Source organism: Bombina bombina, chromosome 5 (assembly GCF_027579735.1).
Source record: "Bombina bombina isolate aBomBom1 chromosome 5, aBomBom1.pri, whole genome shotgun sequence".
Classification (NCBI taxonomy): domain Eukaryota; kingdom Metazoa; phylum Chordata; class Amphibia; order Anura; family Bombinatoridae; genus Bombina; species Bombina bombina.
Genome location: NC_069503.1, coordinates 1,121,527,603 through 1,121,547,833, shown reverse-complemented (window position 1 = coordinate 1,121,547,833; position 20,231 = coordinate 1,121,527,603).

Genomic DNA, 20,231 nt, shown 5'->3' with positions numbered 1-20,231 from the left:
CCCCCTAATAAAATAACAAAGACCCCCAAAATAAAAAAATTCCCTACCCTATTCTACATTAAAAAGTTACCAGCTCTATTACCTTACCAGCCCTTAAAAGGGCCTTTTGCGGGGCATGCCCCAAATAATTCAGCTCTTTTGCCTGTAAAAAAAAATACAAACCCCCCCAACATTAAAACCCACCACCCACATACCCCTAATCTGACCCAAACCCCCCTTAAATAAACCTAACACTACCCCCCTAAAGATCATCCTACCTTGAGCCGTCTTCAGCCAGCCGACCATCGATGGAACCGAAGAGGAGATCCGGAGGGGCAGAAGTCATCATCTAAGGGGCGCTGAAGAAGTCTTCCATCCGATTGAAGTCTTCATCCAAGCGGCGTCTTCAATCTTCATCCATCCGGAGCGGAGCCATCTTCAGACGAGCCAACGCGGAGCCATCCTCTTCTTCCCGACGACTAACGACCAATGACGATACCTTTAAGTGACGTCATCCAAGATGGCGTCCCTTCAATTCCGATTGGCTGATAGGATTCTATCAGCCAATCGGAATTAAGGTAGGAAAAATCTGATTGGCTGATTTAATCAGCCAATCAGATTGAAGTTCAATCCGATTGGCTGATCCAATCAGATTGAGCTCGCATTCTATTGGCTGATCGGAACAGCCAATAGAATGCAAGCTCAATCTGACTGATTGGATCAGCCAATCCGATTGAACTTGAATTTGATTGGCTGATTCAATCAGCCAATCAGATTTTTCCTACCTTAATTCCGATTGGCTGATAGAATCCTATCAGCCAATCGGAATTCGAGGGACGCCATCTTGGATGGCGTCAATTAAAGGAACCTTCATTCATCGAGAGTCGCCGGAAGAAGAGGATGGATCCGCGTCGGCTGCTTCAAGAGGGTCCCGCTCCGCTCCGGATGGAAGAAGATAGAAGATGCGGTCTGGATGAAGATGTCAACCGGTCCGGATGTCCTCTTCTTGCCTGATAGGATGAAGACTTCGGAGCCTCTTCTGGACCTCTTCTTGCCAGATAGGATGAAGACTTCGGACCCTCATCTGGACGGATCGGTGATACCCGGCGTGGTGAAGATAAGGTAGGGAGATCTTCAGGGGCTTAGTGTTAGGTTTTTTAAGGGGTGTTTGGGTTAGATTAGGGGTATGTGGGTGGTGGGTTGTAATGTTGGGGGGGTATTGTATGTTTATTTAAATGCAAAAGAGCTGTTTTCTTTGGGGCATGCCCCGCAAAAGGCCCTTTTAAGGGCTGGTAAGGTAAAAGAGCTGTTCAATTTTTATTTTAGAATAGGGTAGGGCATTTTTTTTTTATTTTGGGGGGCTTTGTTATTTTTTTAGGGGGACTTAGAGTAGGTGTAATTAGCTTAAAAATTCTTGTAATCTTTTTTTTTGTATTTTAGTGGGGTTTTTTTTTGTAATTTAGTTTAGTTGATTTAATTGTAGATAATTGTAGATAGTTTAGTTAATTAATTTATTGATAGTGTAGTGTTAGGTTTAATTGTAACATAGGTTAGGATTTATTTTACAGGTAATTTTGTAATTATTTTAACTAGGTAGCTATTAAATAGTAAATAACTATTTAATAACTATTGTACCTAGTTAAAATAAATACAAAGTTGCCTGTAAAATAAATATAAATCCTAAAATAGCTACAATATAATTATGATTTATATTTTAGCTATATTAGGGTTTATTTTACAGGTAAGTATTTAGCTTTAAATAGGATTAATTTATTTAATAAGAGTTAATTTATTTTGTTAGATAAAAATTATATTTAACTTAGGGGGGTGTTAGTGTTAGGGTTAGACTTAGCTTTAGGGGTTAATACATTTATTAGAGTAGCGGCGAGGTCCGGTCGGCAGATTAGGGGTTAATACTTGAAGTTAGGTGTCGGCGATGTTAGGGAAGGCAGATTAGGGGTTAATAATATTTATTATAGGGTTTTTGAGGCGGGAGTGAGGCGGTTTAGGGGTTAATACATTTATTATAGTGGCGGCGAGGTCCGGTCGGCAGATTAGGGGTTAATAAGTGTAGGTAGGTAGCGGCGACATTGGGGGGTGGGCAGATTAGGGGGTAATAAATATAATATAGGGGTCGGCAATGTTAGGGGAAGCAGATTAGTGGTACATAGGGATAATGTAGGTTGCGGCGGTGTGCGGTCGGCAGATTATGGGTTAAAAATTTTTATTAGAGTGGCGGCGATGTGGGGGGACCTCGGTTTAGGGGTACATAGGTAGTTTATGGGTGTTAGTGTACTTTAGAGCACAGTAGTTAGGAGCTTTATTAACCGGCGTTAGCCCATAAAGCTCTTAACTCCTGACTTTTTTCTAAGGAGTTCTAACGCTCACTTCAGCCAAGACTCTAAATACCGGCGTTAGAAAGATCCCATTGAAAAGATAGGATATGCAATTGACGTAAGGGGATCTGCGGTATGGAAAAGTCGCGGCTGGAAAGTGAGCGTTAGACCCTTACCTACAAGACTCTAAATACCAGCGGGCGGCCAAAACCAGCATTAGGACCCCCTAACGCTGGTTTGAACGGCTAACGCAGAACTCTAAATCTAGGCGAGAGTTTAAATCCAGCAAGGACACAGGGTTTTAAAGGGACATACCAGGAGTTAAGAAACAGTGTTTAAATCCAGCAAGGACACAGGGTTTTAAAGGGACATACCAGGAGTTAAGAAACAGTGTTTAAATCCAGCAAGGACACAGGGTTTTAAAGGGACATACCAGGAGTTAAGAAACAGTGTTTAAATCCAGCAAGGACACAGGGTTTTAAAGGGACATACCAGGAGTTAAAGGGACATGAAAGCCAATTTTTTTCTTTCGGGATTTAGGAAGAGCATGTAATTTTAAACAACTTTATAATTTACTTCTATTATCTAATTTGCTTCATTCTCTTGATATCACTTGCTGAAAAGCATATCTAGATATGCTCAGTAGCTGCTGATTGGTTGCTGCACCTAGAGGCCTTGTGTGATTGGCTCACACGTGCATTGCTATTTCTTCAACAAAGGATATCGAAAGAATTGAGCAAATTAGATAATAGAAGTAAATTGGAAAGTTGTTTAAAATTGCATGCCCTATCTGAATCATGAAAGTTTAATTTTGACTAGACTGTCCCTTTAAGAAACAGTGTTTAAATCCAGCAAGGACACAAAGATTCAACTGTCAAACCAAAAGAAAAGAAATCCTGTCCACTAATGACGATCCCTGACTCTTCCTTCTGAAGGAATAATAATCTACCATACAACATTTAGACATTATAATCCAGTATTCCCATTCTCTTTGTTTGCAGTCTCTCATAGTTTTGGATGGGGATACTTGATAGTCCTGCGGATATGAGACAGCACTGGCGAGACTTGAGTTAGCTGGTAATGTACTTTACTTTTTATAGGTGATGGTTGCTAAATTTATTCTAGTTATGTTATTGTTATAACACTTTGATGTTTTTATCCCATAGTCCAGGTGCTTATACCAGCTCTGTTAAACTCTCACATGTTTTAGAGGACTTCATCAGTTCGCTATCACCTTACATTTCACAATAGGTCAGCCTCCTTTTAGGTAACCCTCGGTCCACCTGTACTTAATAGCCATTTTACTACATCCTTGCTTAATGATTACAGTAGGCTAGACGCCACTCTTCTTTAGGTTATGTGATGACCCCTTTGCTTTGATGTAATACTTGTTCACTACATAGATATGTAAGCCAATCTACCGCCAGCTTTCACACTTAAAGTAATTGATTGCAAACTATATCTGCTCTCAGTTTTATATATTTCTATTAGATAGCGACACTTGCCAGCCCAAGGGTTATAGAACCACTAGGAGGTGAATATTGATAGTTAGCCCTTCACCCCAACTAATACGGTTGATAGCCATTAAAGCTGTCCTATGCATGTTACTATTACACCAACATCATAATCTCATTTTCCAGGCTATGTACTCAATGTCAATTATAGAATAACACCCAATACTCCAGAAGAGCCTACTGATTTGCAGTCACCTCGCATTCACCTCACAATCCACCTTAGGACAACCCCATTAGGGCAGTATATCGACCTCCTATAAATTCTAGCTATATTACTGTACCTATCGGAATGTATTTTTATATTTGTTGAAATGTACAGCACCTGCATTTTATTTCACTATGTTAGCCACAAAAGTAAATTTAGTATGCTTCTCATGATGGACATCCACCATCTCTGAAACTGTTATCACTCTTCCAGTATTGATATAGACATACTTATTGTATAATCTTACTGATGCATCCTAATTCTGAAGGCTGTTAGTTTGCAATCCCCTTTTTTTTTTTTTTGTCCCCCCCCCCTCTCCTACAGATTTCTCTATATTTCTACCCATAAGTGGAGAATCCCACCTCTCCTTTCGACCTCCGGCACCCCCCCACCCATGTCACTACCCATCTTATTCATTTTATTTTTCCTAAATACTTACTCCCCAAGTATCTCACTTACCATCCACTTCCCCATTATAGATGCCTAGTCGAAGATTCTGCTGAATATTGATAGCACTTGGTTCACCAGATATAATTTCTTGTGTACTCCCAATCATATTTCCTATCACATATACACGCAACTCCTACCCCCCCCCCCCATTTCACACCCTACTATTTTTGAGTGGCTCTCGCCCGCTGAATTTCCCTCCCCTACACCTCGTTTACATGACGATATTAAGCACATATTCTAACTCTCTATTCTCGTAGATTCAAAAGCCTTTCCTTTTTTTTTTTTTTTTTTTCCTTACCCCTCCTTTTTCCCCATACACCTCTTCCCTAACCATGGCACAAATGTGCTTCCTGAGACTTAACGTGCAGGGCCTTAATTCCCCCACTAAGCGTAGTCTTATGTTGAATATGCTCCAACACTCCAGAATAGATGTCGCTCTGCTTCAGGAGACACATTGCCTCACGAACACCGACACTTCCCGAAACTATAAGAAATACCCAGTTATCATCACTGCGTCATACAATTCTAAATCCAGAGGAGTTGCAATTCTTATCGGCTCCCTTGTCACATATGAACCTATTTACATAGAGCGAGACCCATAAGCCCGATATGTCATCCTAGTAAGTAGATTAAATGACAAACTAACCACCATAGTGAACGCTTATGCTCCTAATACGAAGCAAATTAAGTTTCTTAGACATCTGCTAAGTTCAGTATCAGCAGTCAAACAAGGCGAGTTGATTTTAGGGGGTGACTTAAATTTAATATGGGACCCTATCCTAGATAGATAGGCCCAAGGATCTCCTCAGCAGAGAGATCAGCACATCCTCTCTCAGTGGCGTTTCAAAAATTATTTAACCAATATGACTTATATGATGTCTGGAGGGCTCTGCATCCTTCAGACAAAGAGTTCACATTTTACTCCCCACCGCACAAATCCTATACTCGTATTGACTTCTTTTTTATGAGTTTGCATGCTTTAGAACACGTTACACGTGCAAAGATTTCCCCTGTGACTTGGTCGGACCATGACTCCTCACAATAGGCCCACATTTCACCCACTCACCCCCCCCCCCCTACATGGCGTCTTAGAGATTTCCTAATCACTCATCCGACTCTCAGACTTGAAACCCAAGACATAATCACTGACTTTTTATGTTTAAATCTTTTATTAAAGGTATGCAAAGTATAACAGGTAATAACACATCAATGGAGCAGTTGGTACACTGAATAGATTAGAATACAAGGTGTAGTATTTAAAGTAGACATGTCCATTTCAATTTGCTTCAACAATAGAAGCTATACAAATGTTCATTATCATCATGTCGACTAGTCTCAAATATCTGATCAAGCCTTGTGTGTTTACAGGTTCCGAGTGGCTCCAAGAAGTGATGTCTCCCAGATACCATTTTACATAAGATTATAACAGTAAATTATAACAAAAAAGTAAGAAAAAAAAATAAAAAAATAATATGAAAAGTCTGTAACAATAGTTAACTAGGGATGACTGAAATAGGATCTAAACTAAACTCCTAAAAACCATTCAAATTCTCCAATTAATCAGTGCATAAAAAAAAATAAAAAAATAAAAAAGGTATCAAAAAGGAAAAAGAAAAAAGGATAAAGGGTTGCCGAGAGTCCCCCCTTCACTTCCCTCTGCTTGTCAACCCCTAGGTCTCCTTCTCTCTCTACATCTCACGGCCACATCTAGACCCCCGTGGTTGACGCTTTGTTCATTGTCCAGTAAAACCAGACCTTCTCAAATTGTACCTGTGTATCCATCACTTGTGAGGCCGATTCGTACATACGGTATGTTAAGGATATTCTGTTATATATTTCCTCCCATGGAGGAGCTGTGATTTTCCAGTATTTTGCAATACAGGTTCTGGTGACCGTGCAGATGATTTTAATAAATGTGTTTATTTGTTTGTTAAATTGTGAAAGAGGTATATGCAGTAAAGCCTGAGCTGGGGTCAACTGAATGCGCTCCTCCAAGACTGAGCTAAGTAAGCTGGATATTTTAGTCCAGGTTTCTTGTATTGTCTCACATTCCCACCACATATGATAATATGAGCCTACTTCCCCACATCCCCTGTAGCAAAGCCGATTGTGACTAGATGACATGTGGGCAGTTTTAACCGGAGTTAGGTACCATCTAAACATGGTCTTGATTGTGTTTTCTCTCATGTCTGCACTTAGTAGCCCTTTACAAGCTGAATCAAACATGTCATCCCACCATTTTTTATCTTTGTGCAGGTTTAAATCTTTCTCCCAGCTCTGGAGCATCTTAGATTTAGGTGAGTTACTAGATGTTTGGATCTGCAAATATAATTTGGAGATGGCCCCCTTCGGTCTCTGTGTGGATTTAAGCAGACCCTCCAGCGCAGTGGGTACACTAGGTAGGAGGTCTTTTGTATAATCTTGTATTGCCAAGTTGACTTGCAAATACTGGAACCAATGTAGTTTCATTGAGTCTAGATGGGTCTGAATCTGGTTGAATGTCTTAGGTTTCTTACCCTCCATCCAATCTGCCACCCTATATAGGCCTTTATTGGCCCATTTATCTAAGGTAAGATGTAGATCTTTAGGAAGTAGGTATCTGATTGGACATACTAATGTTTGGTTAGGTAATAGGTTTTGTCTTTTGGTCAAAAAAGACCACATTTGAATAGTATGAGTTGTGGCATGTAAGCCTGGTGTGTCTGTGAGCCCCTTCATAATGTGTCTATTCCAAAGAATATCGTCAGGATAGGTTGAGTCTCTAAGCCTGGTTGCCAGGCAGGGCCATATGATTCCTTCCAATCTTCCCCCTGTTAATGTCGTCTGGGCTAACCTCGCTGCTCTATAATAGTCTATTATATTAGGGGCTCCTACTCCTCCCAACCCCCGGTGTTTTGTAATAAGTGCGGTTGATATTCGGGCTATTTTATTTCCTCTGATGAAGGCTATTAACTCTTTTTGTAATTTTTGAAGATCATTTATCGGTACATTAATGGGAAGGGTCCTGAATAAATATAGTATCCTGGGTAAAATTGACATTTTGACTGACGCCAATCTGCCCAACCACGAAAAAGTGTGTGTCTTCCATTTGTTTATATTTTTCCTGATCTCTTTGTATATAGGTTCATAATTATATTTATATAGTTGGTTAGTCTGGGATGTTAGATTAATTCCTAAATATTTAAGTGAATGAGTGGCCCATCTTAGTTCAAAATTAATTTCTAGGATTTTTTTGGTGTGTTGTGGAAGCCCTAAAGATAGTGCCTCACATTTATCAAGGTTAATTTTATACCCCGAAATTTGGGAGAATTGGTCTAATAGTTCGTATAGGTTGAGCATTGATGTAAGTGGTTTCGATAGTGTTAGAAGGATATCATCCGCAAAGAGTGTCAGCTTATATTCCTGGTCTCTGACCTTCACACCTGTAATGTCTGTTGCTAGTCTAATTTTAGCCGCAAGGGGCTCTATACATATCGCAAAAAGAAGAGGAGAAAGCGGGCATCCCTGTCTCGTTCCATTTAGTATGGGGAATGTCTTAGATTTATATCCTGAGACAGATACTTGGGCAGAGGGGATCGAATAGATTGCGTCTAGAGCTTTGATAAAGGCACCCCCAAATCCCATCTGTCGTAACACAGCTAACATGTATCTCCAGTCTACTCTATCGAATGCCTTCTCCGCATCCAGCGATAGAAGCAGAGAAGGCATCCGAGTTCCACCCACATAATCTATAATATCTATCAACCGACGTACATTGTCTGGTGCTTCTCTATCTTTTACAAACCCTACTTGATCCGGATGGATCAGTTTTGGTAGAATATGTTTTAGCCGATTAGCTAGGATTTTTGTCAGGATTTTCAAGTCCTGGTTGATAAGCGATATAGGGCGGTAACTTGCACACAGCTTATGGTTTTTACCTGGTTTGGGAATCACTATTATTTTGGCTTGTAACATGTCTTTCGGTATACTATGACCCTCTAGAATGAAATTACAAAAATCTGTAAGGTGAGGAACTAATATTTCTTTGAATGTTTTATAGTATTCCCCTGCAAATCCATCTGGCCCTGCAGCCTTCCCCGTCTTGAGGTCCTTGATGACCGTCAAGATTTCTACTCTCGTGATTGGGGCATTTAGTGTGTCATTGTCCTCTAATGTGAGTTTGCGCAAATCAGAGTCCCTCAAGAATTTTGAAGTGAGGTGTTCTAGTGTATTGGAGTGTGCTACTTTGTTGCCATCATATAACTTTCCGTAAAAGTCTGCGAACGCGTCCACTATGCGCTGTGGATGGGACACGGAGGTGCCATCTGTGAGAAAGATAGAGGGGATAATAGAAGCCCTACACCTCTCTCTTAATTTATTTGCCAAGAACTTATCGGGTTTGTTCGCATGGATGTAATATTGTGTATTTAATCTCTGTAGTGCTCTAGTTGAGTAGTTGTTTAATATGTTGGCCAGATTGTTCCTCTTAATTGTGAGGTTAGATAGAACTTCCTTTTTCTGGGTCAGCTTGTGTTGTTTCTCTAGGTCAGATATTTCTTTGTGTAGTTGTGTTAGTTGGGTTTTGTACTGTTTATTTCTAATGGATTTGTCTTGGATGAATAATCCTTGCATGTATGTTTTATGTGCAGCCCAAGGGGATATTGGATTGGACGTAGAATCTTTATTGAGTTCCCAAAAGTCAGTCAAATACTTAACAAATTTATCTCTATGTATGGGGTTTTTAAGATGTGATGGGTCGAACGTCCAAGATCTAGCTCTCTGGGTATCTACAAGTCCTTCTAGATGAAGGGATAGTATAGAATGATCAGACCACACACATGTGTGGATTGTCGATGTCTGGAGGAGTGGTTGTAGAATCTGGCTAATGTATATATAGTCTAGTCTCGTGTATTGTTTGTGGGCGGCTGAGTAAAAAGTCGTGTCTGTTGTATCTCCATATAATGTGAACCATGAATCAAACAGTGCATGTGGAGCTAGATGTTCCTGAATAGAATTCACTATTTAATTATGTCTTATATGTTTAGCTGTAAGTTTGGATTGGATTCTATAAATTTGGTCATGGTAATGTTAAAATCACCCGCCAGTATAACTTTATATTGGGACCAGTTAGTGAGAAGGTTGGAAACATGACCAAAAAAAGAGTGTTGGTTGTCATTTGGTGCATATATGTTGCAAAGAATAACATTAGTTTCACCAAACTGGCCATTAATTATAAGGCATCGCCCTTCCTTGTCCGCTATAGTAGATTCATGTCTAAAGGCTAAATCTGCGTGAATAAGGATTGACACCCCTCGTTTTTTTGTTACTGTAGTTGCATGGAAGTGTTGTGTGAAATTTCTGGCCCAATATTTTGGTATTATATCTCTGGTAAAGTGAGTTTCCTGGAGAAATAGAATATTGGCCCCCAGGAGGTGATATTGAGACATGGCTGTACGTCTTTTGATATTGGTATTTAAACCTCTCACGTTGTGAGATATGAGATGTATTTGTGGGATCATGTAATTAGTGTATTGTGGTGCATAGTCTTTGTCAACCTAAGAACACAAACTATTAATACATACAGTCCCGGAAAAATGAGTGAGTTCACCAAGAGGATAATTATGTGTTGTTCTGACCTGTGGAGGAGAGCAGTCTCGGCATCCTTAAAAAAAAGAGAAAATATTAATAAAACAGAACTAATGAAAAACAAACAGTAAAAATAAAATCTGTAAAAAGAAAGTTTACACCTAACTGGTAGGTAAATGTACATTATTCCTAAGAACAATTAAGGGCTAATTAAATAAGCTGAATAATAACAAAGGATATATATTCTGCTGATGTGTCAGCGTCTGATAAATCATTTTAACCTAACTAATTGTGTTTTTAAACAGGAACTGTTTTCAACTGTCTTCCTCGTATTGAAGGAAGTAAACTATTAACTTTGTCCAGTTGCAGCAGGTGCAGAGTGAAAATATCCACCACAGGTGCTCCACCTAGGGAACGCCCGTGTGGTGTCCTAGAAGTAGAGAGCAAGAAACAGTTTCTCTTGTGTCAGATTTGTGTCATTTCTTAACTCTTTTGCGATTTATTTTTGTCCATCTGGTTTGGCCGGAGGTCCCCGGTGTCGATTGTGACTGTTCCTCAATTGGTGTCATCGGGGTTTCCAACCCCAATACTTTGCAAGTGGAGGAGATATCTTCAATATCTTGAACTGTGATGGTTTTGTTATCTTTGATGACATGTAGGGCGAAGGGGAAGCCCCATCTGTATTTTATTTGATTTTTGCATAGAAGAGACGTTAGAGGACGTAAAGAGCTTCTTCTTTGAAGAGTTCTGAGGCTGAGGTCTTGGAAGAACTGAATGACGCTGCCTTGAAATTTATAGGTTGGTTTGTTTCTGGAGGCCTGCATAAGTTTCTCTTTATCTTGGAAGAATGAAAGCTTAATGATGACATCTCTAGGGGGTGCTTCTCCTTTGGGTTTTGCTTTGAGCGCTCTGTGGGCCCTTTCAATAGCAAATTCTGATTCTTCCGTCTCCCCTGTAATATTTCTGAATAAGTGTTGCAGATATGTGTTGAGGTCAGGGTTAGTGATTGTTTCAGGGACTCCCTTTAGTCTGATGTTGTTTCTGTGCGACCTATTTTCTAGGTCATCGACCTTGTCTTGTAAATTATCAATGGTTTGTTGTTGTAATTGTAGAGCCTGAGACGTAGCTTCTAGTTCCTCTGCTACTGTGTCTTTGTGCTCCTCCAGAACTTCCAATCTCCCTCCCAGGTCCGCCAAATCAGCTCGAATGTCAGTAAGGCTAGACGTGACAGCAGCATGCATCGAGTCTATTTTTCCCCATAATTTTTCAAAATTTGCCGCTATGTCCTGTTTTGAGACTAACTCTCTAAGATCTGCTTTTGTTACTGGAGTTGTCTCACTAAGGGGAGAAGAGTCTCCGTCTGTATCTGAGTCTTTATCCATTTCAGCGGTTACCTGCTCAACTGATTTGGTGTGACGTGTGGGCTTAAAGAAAGTGCTCACGTTTGGTGGTTTATTTGTTTTCTCTCCTTTGACAGGTTTTTTAACTGACATATTAGCTGTCTGTTTTTATGAATAAGATTTGTGTCCCGTAGAGATGTAATATATGGATGTGTGGAACCTTCAGATTGGAAGTATTATTGTAGTGATGCAGAGCAGATTTGCTAATCGAATGAGGAGAAAAAAATGTTTCTGGTTATTCGAGAGGAATAAGTCTGTCTGCTTATATGCTTGTACTGAGATGCAAGTCTCTTTCAGTGTCCCTTCTTTGTTGCTGCGTGGGCTTAAATAGTAGGGGTAGTGAAGTTGTTATTAGTTTTCCCTTTAAAGCAGCGTTCCTGTGTCTGTATATTGCAAACTTTATTTGCTAATCCTATGATTCAAATTAGCCCCAGTACTATTCTATTTTATATAAAATAGCCCTTCCTTGTAATTTTGCTGATTCACAGTATGCTTCAGATGGTCTTATCTAATGTCTCTATGTTTAGCATTTCCCCTTCATTGCTTGTAAAGGAACCGGAGCTGTGACATCTGCTCCCTTGCTCTGATGCTGCTCAGCTTATAGTGCATTGAGGCATGGAGGGGTAAAAAGTAGTGTATTTGATATGACAGGGTAGTCCCCCCCCCTCCAGCCCTTAGCTATGAGATGTTAGTTGAGACAGATTACTCTGGGCCTGAGTATGTCACTAATGGCTGCCGCCTACCTGTGAGTCTGTATGGGATCTGACAAGTCCGGGAAGCGAGCCCCCTTGCATCTGATTTGCTTGCTCTGTCCCTGTGTGTTTTCCAGCCGATCTCCTTCTGACCCTTAAGTCTGGCTGTGGGATGGTGAGTGGCGCTTGCTCAGCGCGCCATTATCTCTGCAGGGCCTCTTCCGATTTCGGCGCGAACACACTGCGCACTCTGGGATCCGCATTGCAGGTCCGGTTTAGCCGTCTGGCAGTTTAACTTGTGGCCCCGATGTCTGGGCCCCTTTCCCTGAACTTTGAAGCAGCTCTGCTAGGTTTTTTAAGCTGTGTGGCTGACTTTCTATACTTTTCAGCTTGGAGCTCAGAGATCACACGTCCATCTCTGAGCTCGGTCAGGCTCCGCCCCCATCACTGACTTTTTAGAAGTAAACGATACTATCTGCATTACAGCAGAGGTCTTATGGGCTTCCCTTAAGGCTTTTCTTAGAGGTCAATATATCTACGAAGCAACACAGATCCATAAAGCTCAGGGCGCCTCCCTAACTGCATTGACCTGGCAACTTATATCCCTTAAAAGCCGACTCTTCACATCCTATACCATTGACTTGAATACCCAAATCTCAGATATCACGCGAAAACTTAGAACACTGGAATTTCAGGGAACGCAGGCCAACTCGGAGAAGCTCAAACAAATATACTATTATAAAAGCAACAAGGCCTCCTCACTCTTAGCAACAAAACTACGAAATCGAACGGCACAATCTAAAATACTTCGTCTTAACTCACAACGCGGTGTGGTGACCTCGCCAAAAGAGATCGGTGATACCTTTCGGGAATATTACTCAAACTTGTATAATCTAGAGGATACTGACCCTACTCCCCTTCTCTCCACAAAGGAAATTCGCTTGTTTTTAGAGTCACTAAACCTACCTCAACTTGCCCAAGAAGCCTCTCAAGACCTCATCGCCCCGATTTCACTTGAGGAGGTTAGAACTAGCATTAAAGAACTTAAAATAACGAAGTCCCCAGGGCCAGATGGCTTTACTGGCCAATTTTATAAGACTTTTGACCTTACAGTTGCTCCTATCCTATGTAGAACCTTTAACGAAGTTATGAAAAGAGGCTCTTTTCGTAGAGAATATTTGGAAGCTACTATTACTACTATTCTTAAGCCAGGTAAAGATCCTATAGATTGCGATAGTTACCGCCCTATTTCATTACTAAACCTAGACACTAAACTGTTTGCCAAAATTATTGCCTACCGTCTCTCTAAAATAATTTCTACTTTGGTCCACCCAGATCAAGTGGGCTTCATTCCTCTGAGAGAGGGACCAGATGCCACATGACGGGTGTTAGACGTCCTGATTAGGGCAGCCAAAGTAAGAATGCCCCTGCTCACCCTGTCATTAGATGCCGAAAAGGCCTTTGACAGGGTGAGATGGGAATATTTATGGGAGACCCTGGGTGCATTTAAGTTCCCGGCCACATTCATTACAGCTGTACAAGCACTATATTCTAACCCATCTGCTAAAGTTAAAGGGGTAGGTTTTCAGTCTGACTTTTTTGAAATCTCTAACGGGACTAGGCAGGGCTGCCCCCTCTCACCATTGTTATTTGTGCTTTCAACAGAACTCATTGCACAAGCTATCAGATTGGATCCAGATATTTCAGGTTTCCCCACTATAGAGACCCAACACAAAATCACACTTTACGCAGACGATATTACCCTACTTCTGACACACCCGCTCAGGTCTCTCCCAGCCATTTTTAAACTACTCAATATATTTACCACTCTGAGTCACTATAAACTGAACGTCTCTAAGACTGAAGCCCTACACCTAAATATCACACCTGCAGACTTGACCCGACTACAGAAACAATATCAATTTCAATGGTCTGCACAATCCATCAAATTACTAGGGATCCACCTTAGCATGGCTACCACCACAGTCATTTCCAAAAATTTCTTGGACAGACTCCCTGAATTGCAAAAACTTTTAGACTCCTGGGAATATCGAGAGATCTCTTGGACAGGTAGGATAGCAGTCATCAAGATGTCCTTTATTCCTAAGATCCCCTACCTGTTCCACTCCCTCCCGATTAATGTCCCTAGACCCATTCTCAATAGACTGCAGAGCCTCATCACCTCCTATATTTGGAAAGGTAAAAAACCTAGGACTGCTATGCAGATACTACAGAGAAACACTACTAAATGTGGTTTAAGCCTCCCAAACATCATTCTCTACTACCAGGCTGCTCGCCTAACTCACCTACTGAGTTGGAGCTATACGACTAACATGGCCTCTTGGAGGGAGATTGAGCAGTTTCTACTGCCATCCGGTTTGCATTTGCAAGACTTACCCTGGGTTTACACACACCGTAGGAGAGATTTCAAATTAACCCATCCTGTGATTCTTGACACTTTACAATTCTGGGACCAATCCAGACATCTTCCCACTATTGCACCTCATCCCTCACCACGACAGACAATTGCTAGCTCACTTATTTGTCTTCTTGAATCCCACATTCTCACATGAAACAAATTCAATGTAACGTATATTTCGGACCTCTATGACCAAACAAACACACTATCACATAATGGACTTTGTGCGGACCTACAAATACGACATTCTATGAGATTTGAGGCGTTTCGTCTATGCTCTATCATCAGATCTTGGGGATTCCCTGGAACTGATCTTAGAGAAGCTACCAATTGGGAACAAAGATGGTCACAAGCCCTTATGATTAAGGGAGCCCTCTCATATCATTATGACCTGCTCCTTGACTCATATTCTCACCATAAGATATCACAGCATGTGGCATGGGAAAGAGAATTAAACTTTACCACTGATATAGACTCCTGGAATAAAGAGATACTATTCACTAAAAAACTATTACACTGCTCAACATTATGGGAGTTACATTTTAAGATAATTGTGCGCTGGCACTTAGTCCCTGCTACTTAACATAAAATATATAATACTCACCCTCCTACTTGTTGGAGAGGATGTGGCCTAGTAGGTACGCAGAGTCATATTTGGTGGTCTTGCCCAATAATCGCACCCTTATGGACACAACTCTTTGACATTCTCAGTCGACTTAACATTACCCTCCCGCTAGGCCCTCAGACGTGCCTTCTCCATTTTGATCTTCCTGCATTCACTACTGCACAAAAATCTTTAACCATTTACTTACTAATGTCTACCAAACTCGAAATTGCGAAAGCTTGGAAACAGAAATCCCCTCCATCAATTGAACAAGTCATTGCCACTGCAACCTACTTACATAGGATGGAATCATACACCTACTCAGCCCTGAATAGGACTGACACTTAGATTTGGATGCCCTGGATGGAGATATTCCCCCACTGAGACACACTGAAAAACCACAGCCACCTCCCCCTCCCCCTCTCCCCCCCCGTTTTGTTTTTTTGTTTTTTTTTCTACTTTAGTCTATAGCATAAGAATATATGGTATAATATTAGAAAATGAAAAATAATAATGTAACTTTAGACACTCTTGGTTAACAATTTTCTAGTCAGCGATAACGCCATCTCATTTGCTCTGCTCTAACGAATGTGTATACCCAAAGATTTTGGATGTTTAATTTCTCTCTGTATAAGGTTAATTTATTGTTCTTCATTATCTGTACATAGCTGACTATTTTGTCAGTCTGAAGTTACGCAGAAAATGTGATTGTTCACGTACAAGTACTTCCCTGCATGGATATGTCAGAATTACATGTTTGTACCTAATTTTCTCAATAAAAACTTAAAAAAATAAAAATAAAGATAGCTAGCGAATGAAGAAACATTGATAATAGGAGTAAATTAGAAAGATACTTAAAATGTCATGCTCTATCTGAACCAGGAAAGAAACAAATTGGGTTCTGTGTCCCTTTAAGATTAGATTGTTAGTGAAAATGTGACTCGTAGTTACATGATCAGAAGAGGATGTGATGTCATTACATATGGAAGCTGAAGGTTTCGTTACATTAAAATAATTATAAAAATATTTAAATTCCTTTGCAAATAAAGAATTTCATCACTTTATTAAAAAATAGGTTATAATGTATCTTCATTAGAATGAATGAATTAAAGTCCATCTAAAATATTGTTTCAATTCCAGATCTGATTATACAAATTGGAAATGTTACCATTACTTTAAGCTCTGGCTATTTATCTTTTACTTCCATGAAGGTCTCTATGGCCTCTAGTTATCAAGCCGTCAACCGCAAATATGCTGGAATTCCGCAGCGTATTTGTGGCGAGGCTGATTCGCCATAGTTATCAAGCCCTACAGACCGGCAAAAGTAGAATCTAGTGACATAACATACGATCCGCCAGACTCAGTCCGACACAGATCGATGGTTACATCACTACAGATGTGCCGAACGCAACTTCAGCACTATCTGACTACTTTTGGAAGTTATCAAAGAACAACCAGGTACGCTCGCCACTATTCCGGCCCAGCATACCTGGTGTTCAATCCGCCGCCCTGGAGGCGGCGAATCCCATAGGAATCAATAGGAGTCTGACAGCAGCGAGAGCTCATGTTCGCTGCTGCCCGATATCCCATTGATTCCTATGGGAAGTGTCTGCACCTAACACCCTAACATGTACCCCGAGTCTAAACACACCTAATCTGCCCCCCCACACCGCCACCGCCTACTTATTAACCCCTAAACCGCTGCCCCGACACCGCCACCACCTACATTATACGTATTAACCCCTAAACCGCCGCTCCCGGACCCCGCTGCAACTATAATATATTTATTAACCCCTAAACTGCCGCTCCCGGACCCCACCACCACCTACATTATACCTATTAACCCCTAATCTGCCACCCCCTATACCGCCGCCACCTACATAAAGTTATTAACCCCTATCCTGCCAATCCTGGACCCCGCCGCAAATAAAATAATTGTTTAACCCCTAAACTGCCGCTCCCGGAGCCCGCCGCTACCTTCATTACATTTATTAACCCCTATCCTGCCCCCCTACATCGCCGCCACTATAATAAATGTTTAACCCCTAAACCTAAGTCTAACCCTAACACCCCCTAATTGAAATATAATTTAAATAAATCTAAATAAAATTACTATCATTAACTACATTATTCCTATTTAAAACTAAATACTTACTTATAAAATAAACCCTAAGATACCTGCAAAATAACTAATAGTTACATTGTAGCCATCTTAGGATTTATATTTATTTTACAGGCAGCTTTGTATTTATTTTAACTAGGTAGAATAGTTATTAAATAGTTATTAACTATTTAATAACTACCTAGCTAAAATAAGTACAAAATTACCTGTAAAATAAACCCTAACCTAAGTTACAATTACACCTAACACTATACTACCATTAAATAAATTAAATTAATTAAATACTATTACCTACAATTAAATTAAAATAACTAAAATTAACTAAAGTACAAAAAACTAATTCTAAATTACAGAAAATAAAAAAAATTACAAGAAGTTTAAACTAATAACACCTAATCTAAGCCCCCTAATAAAATAAAAAAGCCCCCCAAAATAATAAAATTCCCTACCCTAAACTAAATTACAAATAGCCCTTAAAAGGGCTTTTTGCGGGGCATTGCCCCAAAGTAATAAGCTCTTTTACCTGTAAAAAAAGAAATACACCCCCCAACATTAAAACCCACCACCCACACACCCAAATTTACTCTAAAACCCACCCAAACCCCCCTTAAAAAAAACTAACACTACCCCATTGAAGATCACCCTACCTTGACCCGTCTTCACCCAGCCGGGCCTAAGTCCTAAACGAATCCGGGCGAAGTAGTCCTCCAGATGGGCAGAAGTCTTCATCCAATCCGGCCAGAAGAGGTCGTCCAGATAGGCAGAAATCTTCATCCAAGCGGCATCTTCTATCTTCTTCCATCCGGCACCATCTTGAAGACATCCGACGCGGAGCATCCATCGATCCCAACGACTAAACGAAGAATGACGGTTCCTTTAAATGACGTCATCCAAGATGGCATCTCTTGAATTCCGATTGGCTGATAGGATTCTATCAGCCAATCGGAATTAAGGTAGAATCCTATCAGCCAATCGGAATTCAAGGGATGCCATCTTGGATGACGTCATTTAAAGGAACCGTCATTCTTCGTTTAGTCGTTGGGATCGATGGATGCTCCGCGTCGGATGTCTTCAAGATGGTGCCGCTGATGGAAGAAGATAGAAGATGCCGCTTAGATGAAGATTTCTGCCCATCTGGAGGACCTCTTCTGGCTGGATTGGATGAAGACTTCTGCCCATCTGGAGGACGACTTCGCCCGGATTCATTGAGGATTATGCCCGGCTGGGTGAAGACAGCTCAAGGTAGGGTGATCTTCAATGGGGTAGTGTTAGTTTTTTTTAAGGGGGGTTTGGGTGGGTTTTAGAGTAAATTTGGGTGTGTGGGTGGTGGGTTTTAATGTTGGGGGGTGTATTTCTTTTTTTACAGGTAAAAGAGCTTATTACTTTGGGGCAATGCCCCACAAAAGGCCCTTTTAAGGGCTATTTGTAATTGAGTTTAGGGTAGGGAATTTTATTATTTTGGGGGACTTTTTTATTTTATTAGGGGGCTTAGATTAGGTGTAATTAGTTTAAACTTCTTGTATTTTTTTTTTTTATTTTCTGTAATTTTGATTTTTTTTTGTACTTTAGTTAATTTTAGTTATTTTAATTTAATTGTAGGTAATTGTATTTAATTAATTTAATTTATTTAATGGTAGTATAGTGTTAGGTGTAATTGTAACTTAGGTTAGGGTTTATTTTACAGGTAATTTTGTACTTATTTTAGCTAGGTAGTTTATTAAATAGTTAATAACTATTTAATAACTATTGTACCTAGTTAAAATAAATACAAAGTTGCCTGTAAAAAAAATATAAATCCTAAGATGGCTACAATGTAACTATTAGTTATATTGTAGCTATCTTAGGGTTTATTTTATAGGTAGGTATTTAGTTTTAAATATGAATAATTTATTTAATTATAGGAATATTTATTTAGATTAGTTTAAATAATATTTAAGTTAGGTTGGTGTTAGGGTTAGGGTTAGACTTAGGTTTAGGGGATATAGATATCATTTAGGTGGCGGCGGTGTGGGGGGCAGATTAGGGGTTAACAAATGTAATGTAGGTGGCGGTGGGATCCTGGAGCGACGGTTGATAGGGGTTAAACATTTATTTAGTTGCGGCGGGGTCCGGGATCGGCAGGATAGGGGTTAATAACTTTATGTAGGTGGCGATGGTATAGGGGTTAATAGGTATAATGTAGGTGGCGGCGGGGTCCGGGAGCGGCGGTTTAGGGGTTCATATATTTATTATAGTGGCGGCGGGGTCTGGGATCGGCAGTATAGGGGTTAATAACTTTATGTAGGTGGCGGCGGTATAGGGGGCGGAAGATTAGGGGTTAATAGGTATAATGAAGGGTGGCGGCGGGGTCCGGGGAGCGGCAGTTTAGGGGTTCATATATTTATTATAGTTGTGGCAGGGTCCAGGAGCGGCGGTTTAGGGGTTCATATATTTATTATAGTTATGGCGGGGTCCAGGAGCGGCGATTTAGGGGTTAATAAGTTTATTTCGTTGCTGGGGGCTCCGGGAGTGGCAGTTTAGGGGGTAAAACAGTATAGTATAGTGTGGGTGCTTAGTGACAGGCTAGCAAGAAAGCTGTGAATAAGCCGATGAGCAGCGAGATCGATGACTGTCAGTTAACAACAGTCCGCTGCTCATTGCACCATACTTGGTGCGCGGCTTTTTGACAGCTTTCTTGATAAATTTGGCGAACATATTCAGGTCCGCGGCGGCGATGTTAGGCGAGCTTAGGCAAGCTTTTTGGGGCCAGCGAATGCAGGTAAGTAGACAGGTTGCTAACTAGAGGCCTATATATCTTTGCAAACAACAACTTTTAAAGCTTCTGATATACCTATTTTATTTGTTTGTTTAGTTATATGTTAGCTCTGTGGAATCTGTTGGTGCTCTACAAATAACCGATAATAAATATAATAATGTTACTGTTATATTGTATCTAATTCAAAATA